We start from the raw sequence: 19231 nt of genomic DNA, 5'->3' as shown, positions 1-19231 counted from the left end.
TAATGTTGACAAGCATCATAAATTCATTACACTCAATGGCATATCGAAAGAGAGAAGAGACATTATTGTTGTCCCTTCCTTTCCTCCTTATCCTGTTTCCCGATCCCAGCCGCCTCTCCACATGACACATGTTTTATTATACAGATGAATAAAGGATTTTAAACAAGCAGTGCCGAAGGGTGAGTGCCACATCTTTTCTTGATTTTTCATGGACGATTTTTTGTTATTATATGTTGAGCACCCCCGCTAGTGCCTGCATTTGCTGCTGCTACGTGAGACCAACGAAACTTGGTGCCAATAAAGGTAGCATATAACTGTAGCGCCTGGTGCCGTCCGCACACCTCGGAATTTTCATTTATATCATTTTTTATGTTTTGGCGCTTTTATACGATAAAAACTATTTTATAGAAAAAATAATTATTTTTGCATCGCTTTATTCTGAGGACTATAACTTTTATTTTCTCTTTGACACTGTATGGTAGCTCATTTTTTGCAGGACAAGATGTCGTTTTCAGCGGTACCATGGTTATTTATATCCGTCTTTTTGATCGCATGTTATTCCACTTTTTGTTTGGCTGTATAAAGCTTTGTTTTTTGCCTAATTTTTTTTTATGCTGTTCACTGAAGGGGTTAACTAGTGGGACAGTTTTATAGGTCAGGTTGTTACGGACGCGGCGATACTAAATATGTGTACTTTTATTTATTTTTTTTATTTAGATAAAGAAATGTATTTATCCCCTTTCTGACATTGGACGTACTATCCCGTCGAGGTGGGGTGGGCCCGTATGACCACCGATGGGATAGTACGTCCAGCGCGCTCACGGGGGGAGCGCGGCCGATCGCGGCCCGATGTCAGCTGACTATCGCAGCTGACATCCGGCACTATGTGCCAGGAGCGGTCACGGACCGCCCCCGGCACATTAATCCCCGGCACACTGCGATCAAACATGATTGCAGTGTGCCGGCGGTATAGGGAAGCATCGCGCAGGGAGGGGGCTCCCTGTGTGCTTCCCTGAGACCCCCGGAGCAACGCGATGTGATGGCGTTGCTCTGAGGGTTTCTTACCTCTTCCTCCCTACGGCAGGCCCGGATCCAAGATGGCCGCGGCATCCGGGTCCTGCAGGGAGGTGGCTTCACAGCGCCTGCTCAGAGCAGGCGCTGTGAAGCCTCCAGGATCTGTGCACTTCAGATCGCCGATCTGACACAGTGCACAGCAAAGTGTCAGATCGGCGATCATACACTATAACATCATGCCCCCCCCCTGGGGCAATGTTATAGTGTATAAAAAAAAAATTTCACATGTGTAAAAAAAATATATATATTGTTCCTATAAATAAATTTCTTTATCTAAATAAAAAAAAAAACAATAAAAGTACACATATTTAGTATCGCCGTGTCCGTAGCGACCCGACCTATAAAACTGTCCCACTAGTTAACCCTTCAGTTAACATCGTAAAAAAAAAAAAAAAAACCGAGGCAAAAAACGCTTTATTATCATACCACCAAATAAAAAGTGGAATAACACGCGATCAAAAAGACGGATATAAATATCCATGGTACCGCTGAAAATATCATCTTGTCCCGCAAAAAATGAGACGCCATACAGCCTAATCAAAGAAAAAATATAAAAGTTATAGTCCTCAGAATAAAGCGATGCAAAAATAATTTTTTTTTTCTATAAAATTGTTTTTATCGTATAAAAGCGCCAAAACATAAAAAAATGATATAAATGAGGCATCGCTGTAATCGTACTGACCCGAAGAATAAAACTGCTTTATCCATTTTACCAAACGCGGAACGGTATAAACGCCTCCCCCAAAAGAAATTCATGAATAGCTGGTTTTTGGTCATTCTGCCTCACAAAAATCGGAATAAAAAGCGATCAAAAAATGTCACGTGCCCGAAAATGTTACCAATAAAAACGTCAACTCGTCCCGCAAAAAACAAGACCTCACATGACTCTGTGGAGCAAAATTTGGAAAAATTATAGCTCTCAAAATGTGGAAACGCAAAAAATATTTTTTGCAATAAAAAGCGTCTTTCAGTGTGTGACGGCTGCCAATCATGAAAATCTGCTAAAAAACCCGCTATAAAAGTAAATCAAACCCCCCTTCATCACCCCCTTAGTTAGCGAAAAATTAAAAAAATGTATTTATTTCCATTTTCCCATTAGGGCTAGGGTTAGGGCTAGGGTTAGAGCTAGGGTTTGGGCTAGGGTTAGGGTTAGGGTTGGGGCTAGGGTTAAGGCTACAGTTAGGGTTAGGGCTAAAGTTAGGGTAAGGGTTGGGGCTAAAGTTAGGGTTAGAGTTTGGATTACATTTACAGTTGGGAATAGGGTTGGGATTAGGGTTAGGGGTGTATCAGGGTTAGGGGTGTGGTCAGGGTTACCATTGGGATTAGGGTTAGGGATGTGTTTGGATTAGGGTTTCCATTATAATTGGGGGGGTTTCACTGTTTAGGCACATCAGGGGCTCTCCAAACGTGACATGGCGTCCGATCTCAATTCCAGCCAATTCTGCGTTGAAAAAGTAAGACAGTGCTCCTTCCCTTCCGAGCTCTCCCGTGCGTCCAAACAGGGGTTTACCCCAACATATGGGGTATCAGCGTACTCAGGACACATTGGACAACAACTTTTGGGGTCCAATTTCTCCTGTTACCCTTGGGAAAATACAAAACTGGGGGCTAAAAAATAATTCTTGTGGATCAAGATGTGCCTTTTCTGGGGTGGCTAGGGGCAGATGTTTTTAGCCAGGGGGGCCAATAACCATGGTCCCTCTCTAGGCTATTAATATCTGCCCTCAGTCACAGGCTTTCCCACTCTGGCTGAGAAAATTGTGCGGGAGCCCACACCAGTTTTTTCCATGATTTAACCCTTTATTTTAACAAGAGCCCCCAAATTTTGTTCACACACTCTACTAACATTATTTGTGAGGAATATGTAAAAAAATAAGGGATGTGAAATGGTTTACTGTATGTAAACCATGTCTCATATCCTGTCGGGTTTGATAAGGAGATAGCAAAAGCAGACAATTTAATTGCCTGGTTTTCTGCTATCTAGCTCTGTATTAAATATAAATATATATATATATGTGTCTCAATTACATATATATATATATATATATATATATATATATATATATATATACCTACTGTATATTATGTGTAGACATTTATTTGATCTATTCTATCCTGTCAGTGTGATTTTACTGTACATCGCACTGAATTACCGGTTTTTCTATAGAACACCGCTTGCAAGTCACACTGATGGTCCGTGTGTAATCCATATTTTTCTCGCCCCCATAGACTTTCATTGGCAGATTTTTATGCAATACTCTGACAAACACAGCATGTTGCAATTTTCTGCGCCCATAAAATACAGCTGCAAAATATACGGCAGATAGGAGCTGCCCCATAGAGAATCATTGGTCCATGTGCACTGCGTTGTTTTGGCACCTCTCATACGTCCGTAAAACTCTCTAGTGGGACCCCGGCCTTCATGTAGCCAGAATATTGGGCATAAGACAATGGATATTATCAGCGTCGGACTGGAGCACCTTGGGCCCACCAGAGAAAATCACTCTTGGGGCCCACTATGTAGCTACATAGAAATAGATACAAGACCACCAATTGTGCGGTAAAATGTGCTAATATCAGGGTATAATATAAGGTAGTTCACGTCTTAATTATGTAGCAAGGGTTGGGGTAGCCCCTTCACAGAATATAATTTAGCCCCCTTACAGAACATAATTTAGCCCCCTCATAAAATATAACGCAGTCCCCTCTCATAGAATATAATGCAGCACCCCACAAAATATAATGCAACCCCCTCAGGTATAACACAGTCCCCACCATATAATATAATGTAGCACCCTCATAGGGTATAATGCAGCCCCCCTCATATAGTATAATGCAGCCACCACAGAATATAATGTAGTCAACTGAGAGAATGCAGCCCCACCACAGAATATAATGCAGCCCCCCATAGAGTATACTGTAGCCCCCTCACATAGTATGATGTAGCCCCCCATAATATAATGCAGTCCCCTGAGAATAATGCAGCCCCCCCACAGAATATAATGTAGCCCCCTCATAAAGTATATTGCAGCCCCTCTCCACCCCATCATTTTCCTCATCACCACCTCCATCATTGCCTCCTCCCCCACCACTTCCATCACTGCCCATTCCACCACCTGCATCATTGCCTGCTCCCCCACCATTATTGTCCAATTCATTACCTCCATCATCACCTCCATCATTGCCTCCCCCCACCACCATCATTGCCCATCACCTCCATCATTGTCTCCCCCACCACCATCATTGCCCATCACCTCCATCATTGCCTCCCCCCACCACCATCATTGCCCATCACCTCCATCATTGCCTCCCCCACCACCATCATTGCCCATCACCTCCATCATTGCCACCCCCAGCACCATTATTGCCCATCACCTCCATCATTGCCTCCCCCCACCACCATCATTGCCCATCACCTCCATCATTGCCTCCCCCACCACCATCATTGCCCATCACCTCCATCATTGCCTCCCCCACCATCATTGCCTCCCCTCACCCTCATTGCCCATCACCTCCATCATTGCCACCCCCACCACCATTATTGCCCATCACCTCCATCATTGCCTCCCCCCACCACCATCATTGCCCATCACCTCCATCATTGCCTCCCCCACCACCATCATTGCCCATCACTTCCATCATTGCCTCCCCTCACCTCCATCATTGCCTCCCCACCACCACCATCATTGTCTTCTTTCCCACCATCATTGCCCATCACCTCCATCATTGTCTCCCCCCACCACCATCATTGCCCATCACCTCCATCAATGTCCCCCCCACCAATATCATTGTCCTTCACCACACACAGCTCACCGCAGCAGCAGCTCATCACACACACACTCACACACACACACACTCTCACACATACACACACACACACACACACTCACACACACACACGCAGCACAGCTCACCTCCCCGCAGCAACAGCTCATCACACACACACTCACTCTCACACACACACACTCTCACACACACACACAGGCACGCAGCACAGCTCATCTCCCCACAGCAGCAGCTCATCACACACACACTCTCACACACTCACACACTCTCACACACACACTCTCTCTCTCACACACACACACACACACACTCACACACACACGCAGCACAGCTCACCTCCCCGCAGCAGCAGCTCATCACACACACACACACTCTCACACTCACTCTCACACACACACACTCTCACACACACTCACACACACACACACACACACACTCACACACACACAGGCACGCCACACAGCACACACACACACACTCTCACACTCTCTTACACTGTCACACACACACTCTCTCACACACACACGCAGCACAGCTCACCTCCCCGCAGCAGCAGCTCATCACACACACACATTCTCACTCACACACACACTCACACACACACTCTCTCACACACATACACACACACACGCAGGCACACAGCACAGCTCACCTCCCTGCAGCAGCCGCTCACCCAGCAGCCTCTTCCTCGTTGGATTCCTGGAAGCTTTCTGACTGAGACAGTAGCACGCTGGATGATGACGTCATCCAGCTGGGCTGTCTCAGGCAGGAAGCAGGATGCCGGGAGGTGAGCTGCTCTGTGAGTCTGTGTGCCTGCGTCTGGGTGTGCGGTACTTTGTGAGTGTGTGCGGCTTTACATGCGGGCAGTGTTAGCTGCACCCTGTGGCTAACGCTGCCCGCTATTAAAGAGAAATGGTATTCACGCCTCTCCACGCCCATAGGGGCGTGGGGAAGCGTGAATATTCATTTGGCTTTAGCAGCAGGGACAGGATCCTGTCTCCAGCTGCTGCTACTGGCACAGGGCGGGCCCCCTTGACTCAGGGGCCCTATAGCCACTGGCAAGGGGCCCCTGGAGCAGTGGGGGCCCTAGGCAGCTGCTGGCCAGTATGCCAGCAGGTGTCAGTGCCTGGGCCCACCGGCCAGTCCGAGCCTGGATATTATCTCCTTTTCCACTAAAGAAAAATTCAATATACCCTACTTCCTAGACCCCTATGGAAAGCAATATGTAGGAAGAACTACACAACGACTTCATCTATGAATTCCCACAGACACAGCATAAAAAAGGTCTTCTTACCCACGGACTTTGGAGAAATTCTACCTTAGTTCATAACAAAGATTTTAATAAGTTAAAAATTATTCCTATTGATCATATCCCTGCTCACATTCCAAATAGGATTACAAAATTAAACAGGAAATAGGTATATTGGATCTACAAATTAAGAAGCCTCAAACCACAGGGTCTTAATGAGATGGCAGAGGTTTTTATTTAATTTATTAATAGAGTTGTATATATGTACTCATTAATATTTTTAAATTTTAATAATTATGGGTGTCTTTAATATTAAATATATTTTTTCTATGAGAGTTTGTTAAGAAATCCACCAGGGATACTTGATGGGTTGATTATTTAATTGTTGCAAAAGATCTTTTTCATGTTTCATAGGGGTAGCATTTTCGTGTATTTTAAATATATTTATTATACTCCTTTATGTTCACTAAGCTTTTTAAATTTAGAAATTTTTAAGCGCTCTACAGTAATAGAATTAAATCGTCGGTGCTGCAGTTTGAATGAGTAACGCTAGCTAGGTAATGGTACCCCGTGTTAGGCCGGTTTCACACGTCATTGTCACCGGTACATGTAGTGACAGTTTTCTCACGTACCGGAGACACTGACACACGTAGACCCATTCAAATGAATGGGTCTATGCACATGTCTCCGTATTTTCACGGACTGTGTGTCCGTGTTGAAAACACGGAGACATGTCCGTTTTTCTGCGGCAGCACGGTCCGTAAAGTGTCCCGCACACGGAGAACAGTATGCACTCTACTCTGTGTGCACGTACTGCCCGCAGGAGAGACAGCACTACAGTAAGCGCTGTCCCCCCTGCGTGTGGTGCTGAAGGCGGCATTCATCTCTTCTCCCCTGCAGGAGAGAAGAAATGAGAAATCAAGTTTTCTTTTTTTTTTTGTTAAAAATAAAGTTTGGGGGTCACCTTCCGCCTCCCACCTCCCATGCGCCCGCCCGCTTGCAGAGAAATACTCACCCAGCTCCCGCGATGTCTCTCAGCGCCGGAAGCTTGTCCTGTGAGAGCGGTCACGTGGTACTGCTCATTACAGTGATGAATATGCGGTTCCACCTCCCATAGGGGTGGAGCCACATATTCATCACTGTAATGAGCGGTACCACGAGACCGTTCACACAGGACAAGCTGCCTGCGCTGAAAGGAGGCATCGTGGGAGCTGGGTGAGTATTTCTCTGCAAGCGGGCGGGCGCACGGGGGGTGGGTGGCGGGAGGTGACCCCCAAACTTTTAACAAAAAAAAAGAAAACTTGATTTTTCATCTCTTCTCTCCTGCAAGGGAGAAGAGATGAATGCCGCCTTCAGCACCACACGCAGGAGACAGCGCTTACTGTAGCACTGTCTCTCCTGCACGATCCGCGTGGTCCTCAGGCGGCACACGGCTGCCGCACGTGTGCCACACTGATGTGCCACGTGAGCACACGGACACACAGACACGGATAACTCCGGTACTGATTTCTCCGGTACCGGAATTATCTGGACGTGTGAGACTGGCCTTAGGTGTTCTTGGTCTTCCCAGATACAATTTACACCTTAATTATAAATATAACTTCATTCCCGCAGAGCAGGTGAGGGAAATCACTAAACCCCGTGTTTTTCAATTTTTCTATTCTACTCAGAGAAACAGTACTACAGAGCATGAACTCCTCTTGTCTTTCCGGACTGTCCCTGGACCCCAGTGTAATTTATATAAATAAATACTGGGGTATTTTTAAGATCTATATATTCTTTTTAAGTTTGTTAATATTCCTCTCTGAAATAATTTTATACAACCAATCATTCCTTTGTTCTAAAGACATGATTTGCAATCCCCAGGTGGTGGGAAAAACGCTGCTGAAGGAGTGATTTATAAAACTTTGTTATATGGCTTGCACTGGCCGCTGTATAATTTAACTTTGTGTGGGAGCTGATAATAGACCTGTGTCATTTGGAGAGGCGCTGTGAGCTCCTCCTGCGATGCGATCCTGAGGGTGTACGCAATCTTGCAGATGTGGATCACATCGTTCTTCCCACTCTGCCACTAAGCTTTGGCAGATGAGCGATTTCCTTCCTTTCCTTTTATTCAAATTCATCATTAAATAGGAATAAAAAGCCGGACTAAAGTTTTTAAAAAAATATATACAGTATATTTTTTTAGTAATAAAATATTTTTTTTTACTTGATTAAAATTTAGATCCATACAATTTAATTTGTTTAACTAATGGTAAAAAAAAAATTTAACTAATGGTTTATTTCAACATGTGTCTCTTCCACATTGGATACACTTGCAGAAACTTGTTAGTATAGCCGAGTGGTCTAATTGTTGGGCGGCAGATCTTGAGGAAGCTGAGGCATATCTTTTGGAGTTCGTGTCAGAGATGTGCTTTTCTTGCTCAGTATATACCGTATTTTTCGGCGTATGAGACGACTGGGCGTATAACACGACCCCCAACTTTTCGGGGGTCATCTTATACACCGGGTGTCGTCTTATACGGCGTGTGCAGGGAGCAATCCCGGATGGTTCCCAGGGTCTGGAGGAGAGGAGACTTGGAAGGTAAGTATATCCATATTTTTTATTTTTATTCTTTTTTTTTACACGATTATGGATCCCAGAGCCTGAAGGAGACTCTCCTCTCCTCCAGACCCTGGGAACCATCCGGGACCGCTCCCTGCACCATATGCAGCGACTTCAGAGCTTCGTACCCGGCGTATAAGACAACCCCAACTTTTGAGAATATTTTCAGGGGTTAAAAAGTCGTCTAATACGCCGGAAAATACGGTATGTGTTTTTTAATTTTCCCTATATATTTTTTCTCCTTGTGTTATTACTATGAACTTTTATGCACATAATAACATACTGCCTGCTAACTTTCAACTTTGACATGTGTCATCTGACTGCTTGGCGCTAGTTTTTTTTAAATCTGTGTGTATTTAATGCTCCACCTATGTATGTTTCATGTGGTATTTCCTGAAGAAGAGGTTGCAAAAAACCTTAAAGCGTGTAAAATAAACCACTGTCAAACTTTAATAACTTTCTGTAATCTCAACATTTGGGCAGCGCGGACAAAATCCATGTATTCCTTTGCAGAGCTCTGTTTCATGCAGTCGGTGACCGACTTGTGGATCTGCGGTAGCCCTTACATACACATGCTTTGAATACCTAATACCAGGTGAGCAGTTTTCTGTCAAATCACTTACTCTATTTGTGAGATAAGACTAGTGATGAGCGAGTGTACTCGTTGCTCGGTTTTCCCGAGCACGCTCGGGTGACCTGAGTATTTGTTAGTGTTCGGAGATTTAGTTTTCATCACCTCAGCTGAATGATTTACAGCTACTAGCCAGCCTGAGTACATGTGGGGGTTGCCTGGTTGCTAGGGAATCCCCACATGTATTCAAGCTGGCTAGTAACTGTAAATCATTCAGCTGCCGTGATGAAAACTAAATCTCCGAGCAGTCATAAATACTCGGAGATCACCCGAGTGTTCTCGGGAAAACCCGAGCAACGAGTATACTCGCTCATCACTAGATAAGACCCTATTTTGCGCTTGTGTCTTCCTCTTTCCTCACAATACATAAGACAAAGAAAATAGAGCAATCATGTTGGCAGCACATACCCGTTGTGCTGACATTAACGGATTTTATGCAGGTGTAAATAATTAGATGACATGACAAACTAACACTTTGCTCATTTAGCAGGTGATTACCGGCATGTTTACATATGCCGATAATCAAGAAGGAGCAGTCTTATGAACTCTCAGCCTCTAAATTTCAGTTTGGACCTTCGATTATTATTTAATGGCCTTCAGCTGGATCTCAAGCCATGTCGAGTTGATGGATGAACACTATGTATGAAGATTGATCTAGTGCAAACCTAGATAGGTCCACCAGTGCCTTCTCCTCTGTTATCTTCATTGTATTAAGTCATCGTGTTCCTGGTCTTTCTCTGCGCCTTGTTCCTTCTATTCTTCCAATCATGATGTCCGTCGCCAATGATTGCTCTCTTCATATGATGTGTCCAAAGTAGACAATTGGTAGATCCTTGCTTCAAATGACATGTCTGGCTTGATTTGTTCCAAAATTGAATTGTTATTCTTGCCATCAATGGTACTGATAAAATCCTTCTCCAGCACCACATTCCAAAGGTGTCGATTTGGCTTTTTGTTGTGTGCAATTGCCTACTACCATCTATGTAAAAAGATGTAATTAACTTACTGCTGGATTACTGGCTTTGGAGTCTTGGCAGTGTGAAAACTATGTAGTAACTAGCAGTAAGCACAAAGTATTAGGGAAATTGTATAAGACCCTAAGTTGGCTGAGTTTTCATTTTTACTGGATTATTCTGTTAACCACTTCTGGACTGCCCATAGACTTTAAACGTTCTGTCGAAGGTCAATCTATTCCGCAGTAACATTCTAAAACATTACTGCATAATAGAGCACCTGCATGTGATCACAGAGCTGAGAGAGCAGGGAGCCACATGTCAGACACAGCCTGATTCCCCATAGTGAAGGCAGAGACAGTTTATTAACGTTTTTGCTTTTGCGATCACTGTAGATATAGCACTAAACAAGTGCTGCATATACAGCAATTAGGAAGTGCTAATGAAGGTTCTTTCACCAGACCTACAAGTCATGTGATTGAGTGTAGGGAGGGAGCAGAAGCTGCTGGGTCCCAAAGTGCTGAATTTCCACTATACCCAGGGCTAAGATACAAGCCACTGTGAAAATGAATTAAAATTAAAAAAAATGCATAAAGTTAATTATTATGTAAAAGTGAACATAGTTTGATATGTATTTAAGTGGTCCTTTGTGGTTACAAAAATGTGAAAAACAGTCACATACAATAAAAGAGAGAGTATGAAAAAACATAAAAATACACCACACATATCATGAAAAAAAGTAAATAAAAACTATTTGAGTTTCCAAATATGAAAAAAATAGTATTGTTCTTGTAACACTACAAAAAAAACAAAATTGTAAATGGCCTGGTGTTGAATTGGTTAATGTTATATGCAATTGAATATTTGAATTAAAAGTAGTTTGTTCAGCAATACCCTGTAAACTATTTTCTTTACTCAATATTTTGACCCAATACCAAAAACAAAATTTTGATTTAGAAATAAAGGTATATCTAAGTAAGGTGTAATTGTAAAATAATCCTTAATTTTTAGAAGGAAGAAGTGGCAGCACTCACCGATCTTCAAAGCAGATGAATCTTTATTGCATTAAAATCTTCACGGCTCGGGGGTGCATATACAAAGGAGTGTACAAGCTCAAACGACGGCCGTTTCGTACTGCTTGAGCGCTTCAAAGGGTTACACAAACCCGTTACCATAACAGGGACAGCATAGGGTCATATTTTGTGCATACATACACATAGTGAGACATAGTGAACATAGTGAGGGGCAATTATTTCTTTAGGGGCTCAGCGCAGAGCAGATATTTATTATTCAGGAGCATTATAATGACACTGCTATCTTAAAGGGCATCATGTGGGGATGTGCTACAGAAGACCGGAGAAGATATATATGTGTGTGTGTGTGTGTTAAAAATCAATAAAAATTATTGTCTAAAAAGAAAATGAATTAAGACATGCTGGACACGTCTAGTCAGTATGTGGCCAGAAATATACAAATTACATACTTGTGCTGACATGACTGTCCACTCTTGCCACTGGCAAGGGAGAATCCTAAAAGTGTGCAGTGCTTTCGCTGTAAGGATTCACAAGCCTACTGTCACATATAGTGACTGCAGACATTCATCTGAAACCTGGGCGAGCCCTTTAATTATAAAAGGAAGCCCTGTAGCCAATCCTGACAGCATGTACAGTAATATCCTCACTGTCAGAATTCAGCTCTGCAGGTTCCAGTAGTCATCACATGGACACTGTAATGCAACTGCAAGGCAGTTGCATGCAACCTCCACCAGGGGGTGCAGGTAAAGGGAAAAAAGTAGCACTCGCTGTGTAGCACCACAGTGCAAAGCGAGGAGCGCCACCAGAAGGCAGCAGAGTAGTCAGACAGGCTGGTCAGTGACAAACAGGAAGACAAAGTACCAGAGGTCACGTAAATGCACATAGAGACAAGCCAGAAATTGGAACCAGATGGAAGCACAGGATCCAAAACATGAGACAAAGGACATAGTTGGGGTACGAGCCAAAGAGTCAAAGCCAGACGGAAAACGTAGTAACAGAGAGGAAAGCAGGAGGCAGGGTTAAGAATTCAAGCTGAGTCATACACTGTAGGAAACCACCAAACACACACTATGTCAGGGATAGGGAACGGGTCAGGCACAAATACGGGTAATCAGAGGCAGAAGGATCACTAGGGTATACGGGTCAGCTGCTCCAGCCAGGGACTGGAACTATCACTGACAAATGCTACCATGAGTGGCACCAATAAATAGCCACCCACGGATCAAAGAGAGGCAAGAAAGGTTAACCCCACCATAACCAGGCCAGGGAAGGAAAAGTAAGAAGCAAACCCCGACCTGGATCATGACAGGCACTTCACTCATATTCGATTTTCATACTGACAGTCATGTGATTACGAGCTTTTCTTTCTGCTTCTCTCAGTTTTTCACTGAACATTGAGAGAATTAGGCTGGTTTCACACTTGCGTTTTTGTCTGCAGCGTTTTTTGCACAAAAAACGCATGCGTTTTTTTTCCTATATTTAACATTGAAAACGCATGCGTTTTTTTGCACATGCGTTTGGTCGCGTTTTCAAACGCATGCGTTTTTTGTCTGCATGCGTTCATTTTCAAAAATGCTACCTGCAGTATTTTCTTGCGCGTTTTTTTGCCGCGAAAAAACGCATGCGTTTTTTCGCGGCAAAAAAATGCATTGCTGTCTATGTAAACGCATGCGTTTTTAAGCACATGCGTTTGTTTGCGCTAGAAACGCATGCGTTTTTATAGAAAAAAACCAGAAAACACACTGAAAAGCCACCCACCACCATCAAGGTGATAAAGGGATCCAAACCCTAACCCTAACTCTACCCCTAACCTCACCCCTAACCGTTTAATGAACATTTTCTGACAGTCATATTGCCACGTATTTAAGTGCCACGTATCACGTATTTCAGTGCCACGTATGCCACGTGCCACGTATTTAAGTGCCACGTGCCACGTATTTAAGTGCCACGTGCCACGTATTTAAGTGCCACGTATTTAAGTACCACATATTTAAGTGCCACGTGCCACGTATTTAAGTGCCACGTGCCACGTATTTAAGTGCCACGTGCCACGTATTTAAGTGCCACGTGCCACGTATTTAAGTGCCACGTGCCACGTATTTAAGTGCCACGTATTTAAGTACCACGTATTTCAGTTGCACGTATTTCAGTGCCACGTATTTCAGTCACGTTTAGGGTTAGGGTTAGGGGTAGGGTTAGGGTTAGGGTTTTCTTGTTTTTTCTTGTGTTTTCTTGTGTTTTCTTGTGTTTTTCTATAAAAACGCATGCGTCTAAAAAACGCATGCGTTTTATCGCGTTTACATGCGTTTTTCACACATGCGTTTTTTAAAAAAACGCATGCAGATAAAAACGCAAGTGTGAAACCAGCCTTAGGGAGAGCAGCTCGTGAACACGTGACTAAGTGTACAAATAGCATATGTACTTGGAGATGTGGGGGCGCCAAATTGAATTCTTGCCCCAGGTGCCAGAAAACCTAGATACACCTCTGGCTGACTCTATCATTCATCCTTGTCCACCCCACCTTCTGTCTGGACGCAGTCAAAACTGGCATATGTGCCGGCGATACTGTAGATTAAAAACTGTTCCTTCAATGTATCATGGGCATGTTCTGCTTCTTAAATTCAAAGACAAAAAGTCATTTGTTGACTACTTCAAACATGATGAAAGTTCATAGAGCAATTTGCACAAACCTTTTTTTCTTTCAGTGAGACTTCTGTTGATGGATTTTATAAGTTTTCTCATGTAAATGAGCAAAGAGAACTTTTATGACTTATTGTGTATACATAAAATTATTTATTGGTCGGTGTTGGAAATTATTTACTCAGTTCATGTTATAGCCTGTTTCAGAGTAATTAGCAGTCTGGCAAATGATATTCTTGTATTTACCAAGTTGAATTTAGGGCAAATATTATCATGCAAATTCATGAAAAATAACAAACAACCTCCAATGAAATTACCATAATCCTTGCATAACTTTGGAAACAAAACTAAATTATGTGTAAACTAAACAATTATAATTATAACAATGTTGCTACATACACTCTTCAATACTGAAAATACAATAATAAGAAGGAAAGGTTGTGGAATTGTTAAAATGATACCAATCGTGTGACTTTTATAATGTGCAAAAAATGAAAAAATAGAACAAAAGGGTTTTTTTCATAATCTTTATTGAAGTCAGCTAGACAACAACCAGAAAAGAGAAAGAAAGGTAAAACGAATCTTGCACAGAAAATACTATAAGGTATAGTCACAACTTCACAAGTAATCATAACTGCAAAAAATAGTCAGATAGTGCAAGACTTCAGGGATTCCATCTTGGCATTACTGCCCTTACTGCTGTATGGGGCCAGGTGAGCAGGAGTACAGAGGGAGGACATGGACCCAGTCCGGACCTCCCCTCTTGTGCACCTGCTCACCGGGCCACAGGGTATAATAAAGTGCTGTGGGCCGCAGCGCACACCTCGGTGCTGGAAGCTTTCCTGGACTTCCATGGCCATCAAACCTGAACGGCTTCGCATCTCCAGCTCCCTCTGCCTTTTCTGGACGTCTGGTGACAGCACGTACATGATGATGTCATTGTGCATGTACATGCACCACTGCCCAATGCCAGGACACCAAAAGGGGACCTGCACTGGCAGGGGATCGTCAGTGAGGTAAGTATGAAACTTTTTTATATTTTCTTTCTAAAATAAATTAAATAGGGGAGGTAGACTGCAGATTATGAAGGAATGGGGGAGGGGGTGGCAAATGCTAAAGTGGGGGAGGGAGACTGCAATGAAGTGAGGGGTAATGGAGGACTGCAAATGATGAAGTGGGGTGAGGGAGGATGGCAAATGATGAAGCGGGGGAGGGAGACTGCAAATGAAGTGAAGGGAGTGGACTGCAAATGATGAAGTACGGGGGAGGGGGATAGCAAATGATGAAGTGAGGGGTACAGAAAATGATGAAGTAAGGCGGGGAGGGGAACTGCAAAGGATGAAGTAAGGAGGGGATTGCAAATGGTTCTTTCGAAGAGTGTTTCTCAAAATAAGTTAATTGGCTGTTTACAGGTTTTGGCCTACATACAGTCATGGACGAAAGTGTTGGTACCCTTGAAATTGTTCCAGAAAATGAAGTATTTCCCCAAAAAAGTTATTGCAATTAAACATGTTTTGTTATAACCATGTTTATTAGCTTTGTGTGTATTGGAACAACACAAATAAAACAGAGAAAATGAAGGCAAATTGGACATAATTTAACATATAACCTCAAAAATGGACCAGACAAAATTGTTGGCACCTTTCTAAAATTGTGGGTAAAAAACTTTGTTTAAAGCATGTGATGCTCGTACAAACTCACCTGTGGCAAGTAACAGTTGTGGGCAATATGAAAATCACTCCTGAAACAAGATAAAAAGGGGAGAAGTTGGCTCAATCTTGCATTATATGACTGTGTGCACCACACTAAGCATTGAGAACAGAAAGAGGAGAAAACTGAAGAGTAGAGAACCAAAATAGTTGAACAATATCAACAATCTCAAGGTTACAAGTCATGGAGGCTATGTCATGAGGGTGTTACATTCCCCGGAAGACCTGGAGTTAGATGGTAACATCGGGTAATAAATCGCAGGTCTTTGAGATTGTCAAAGGTGTGATTTGTGTCCCATATTAAATGGATTTAGTTTCTTCTGGTGCTGAAGAGGTTAACCCTTTCTATGCTGGTCAGAAACATGCAGCTCCATTTCAGCTGCTTTTGATTTGGTCACTACTTCTTCCTATATAAACTGGTCAGACCTTGTTCCTGCTGGGGAAAGATTTGCCTTCCTGTACTGTGTGCTAAAGCTAAATGATTGGAGTAGAGTTGTTGTAGTGGTCTGTGGTTTGCTGTAGTGCTTGTGTGTTTATCTTCTGATCCCTTCTGTTCCCATTTAGTTTATTCCTCCCTGATTCTATCCACCTCCCTATTGTTGGTTAGTGTTTTTGTATGATAGAGGTTTTCTGTGATCCCTGTCTTGTCTTTGTGTCTTGTTTACATTACATTTCTGTCCCATGCCTCATGGGGTGGGGGAGGGGACAGATTAGGGTTTAACAGGAGAATAGTAAAGTCAGAGACATTGGCCTCTATACCTTCAAGAGTACCCCAGGACAGGGATAGTTAGAATCCCAGTTCAGTTCCAGGAACAATGTGAGGCCCCCTTTCTTTACCGAAAACCGTCACAGAGTGACAGGATTGTGGTGATGCTTAATATGTATCCATACTGTTCCTAAGAGAAATATGTACAGTGGGAGAAATACGTATTTGTTCCCTTGCTGATTTTATAAGTTTGCCCACTGACAAATACATGAATAGTCTATAATTTTAAGGTTAGGTTAATTTTAACTTTGAGAGATAGAATATCAAAAATAAAATCCAGAAAATCCCATAGTATAAATTATATAAATTTATTTGCATTTTGCAGTGAGAAATAAGTATTTGATCCCCTACCAACCATTAAGCGTTCTGGCTCCTACAGACCAGTTAGACGCTCCCAATCAACTTGTTACCTGCATTAAAGACAGCCGTCTTACTTAGCCATCTTTATAAAAGACTCCTGTCCATAGACTCTATTAATCAGCCAGACTCTAACCTCTACAACATGGGCAAGACCAAAGAGCTTTATAAGCATGTCAGGGACAAGGTCATAGACCTATACAAAGCTGGAATGGGCTACAAAACCATAAGTAAGATGCTGGGTAAGAAGGAGACAACTGTTGGTGCAATAGTAAGAAAATGGAAGAAATTCAAAATGACTGTCAATTGACATCGATCTGGGACACCATGCAAAATTTCACCTTGTGAGGTATCCTTCATCATGGGGAAGGTGAGAGGTCAGCCTAAAACTACACGGGGGGAACTTGTTAATGATCTCAAGGCAACTGGGACCACAGTCACTAAGAAAACCATTGGTAACATATTACACCTAAAAGGTTTAAAATCCTGCAGTGTCCGCAAGGGCCCCCTGCTCAAGAAGGCACATGTGCAGGCTAGTCTGAAGTTTACCAATGGACACCTGGATGATTCTGTGAATGATTGGGAGAAGGTGCTGTGGTCAGATGAGACAAAAATTGAGGTCTATGGCGTTAACTTGCCGTGTTTGGAGAAAGAGAAATGCTGCTTATAATCCAAAGAACACCATCCCCACTGTCAAGTATGGAGGTAGAAACATATAACAAATAGCAGTACTGAGCAGTGTATCTGTGAATCCAGCTGTTTCTCTGCCAGTGTCAGTGACTTGCTAGTGCATTTTGACACTACATTTGACACATTTTCTCATAATGTCAGAAACTGACTAAGTTCTAGGTTACTTGCATAAAGACATTATAATTTACAGATCTTGCTCTCACTAAAACACCTGGTCTTTTCCTGCTTCATCTGTATGACATCACCCTAATCTCAAACAAGAAATTGATAATACGTCATCTGATTAAGATGACATGCTCTTGCATTCCAACTCTCTGGATATGAAAGAGTTCCACAATCTTCTGGCTTCAGAAAATAAAAAATAGGAAAAAATTCTAACATTTTCCAGCCACTTTGCAATTTTGCCAAGCAAACTCCTCACCTATTGGCATTACTGATTGTGTTTTGAGAACACCCATATATTATCTAAACAGTGCCCTCTTAAATTAACAATTAACCCCAAGCACCGCCTTTACGTAATATCCTTACATTCCCCACGCAAAACTTCTGACAGGTTCAGTTAAGGTCAGAAATAGTTTGGACCTTAAGGGATCAAAGATAGTTCTTTGAGTTGAATAATATGTTCGTAAATCGAGATGAGCAAACTCAAACTGTAATTCAGGGTTCGTACCTAGTGTTCGGTGTTGAATTCTGAACATGGACATCTTTTGCAAGTCCGTTTTACTGTTTGGGTCAGCACCAATGTTCAGGTCACTTCTAATTTCTATGGGGTTTGTTTTCAGGTTCCAGTTCGGGTACAGTTCTGGTAAATGAATCGAACTTTGCACTAAAGTTCTATAGAACCCAACAAACCTGAACATCCACAAGTCCACTCATCCCTATAAGAAAAGCCATTGTTATATTTTTTTTATGTGTTTAAATTCAGGGTTGAACTATTATGGCATATTGGAAACTTTCTATTTTTGGTGTGTTAGAACTCTATTACAATTTTTGGTGCATCAGAGGATAGTTGAGTATAAGAACTTTAAGATGTGAAGTTAACTAAATATTCTCTTTACTAAAACACCATGAACTTACTTAGCTAGAATGGTGGGTTGTTGCAACTAATGGAAAGCAGTTATCTGGGAAATATTAGTCATTTCTTATCAATTCTTGATATATCTACAATGTAACAGATTTTTCAATATATACTCATATCAAAATTTTGTCTTTTAAAATGTAATTGTATCCCACTTCAGAGTCTGCGAATGGTCTTGATTTTGATGTTTAGACTCTGTGAAAAAGAATGTGTTGCATTCTTAGAAAATCTGTATTTTATTTTTGCTGTACACTATGAAGTTCATATGTTTATGCTGGCACTGTAAAATGTACAACTTAATTTTAAATGTATTCAAAAACTCACTAAATAAGGTTCTTTTATGAAATAGATGTCTTAAGATCTGTAGAACAGAAATATATGAAGAACTGTTTCATAGATGGAAGTGTCTGTATGGTAGCAATTAGTTTGCTACTCTAGATCTTAAACAATGGCAAATCTGAGAGTTATCTGGTTATAAAGGAACATTTACTATTTTCTTTTTGCATTTTCACTTTAGAGTCCCATTGATCTAAGCCAAATAAACATATGGGCATAACTAAGTAATGTGCCGCACTTTCCTTGCATGTCAGGACATTGGAACGACAAACTGCCAAGTTTTGCAATTTTGTCCTGTGCCTGGAAATGATAATGTCAGAAGA

This window comes from Ranitomeya variabilis, chromosome 5 (genome assembly GCF_051348905.1).
Source record: "Ranitomeya variabilis isolate aRanVar5 chromosome 5, aRanVar5.hap1, whole genome shotgun sequence".
NCBI lineage: Eukaryota > Metazoa > Chordata > Amphibia > Anura > Dendrobatidae > Ranitomeya > Ranitomeya variabilis.
Note: the sequence above shows the minus strand (reverse complement) of the source record.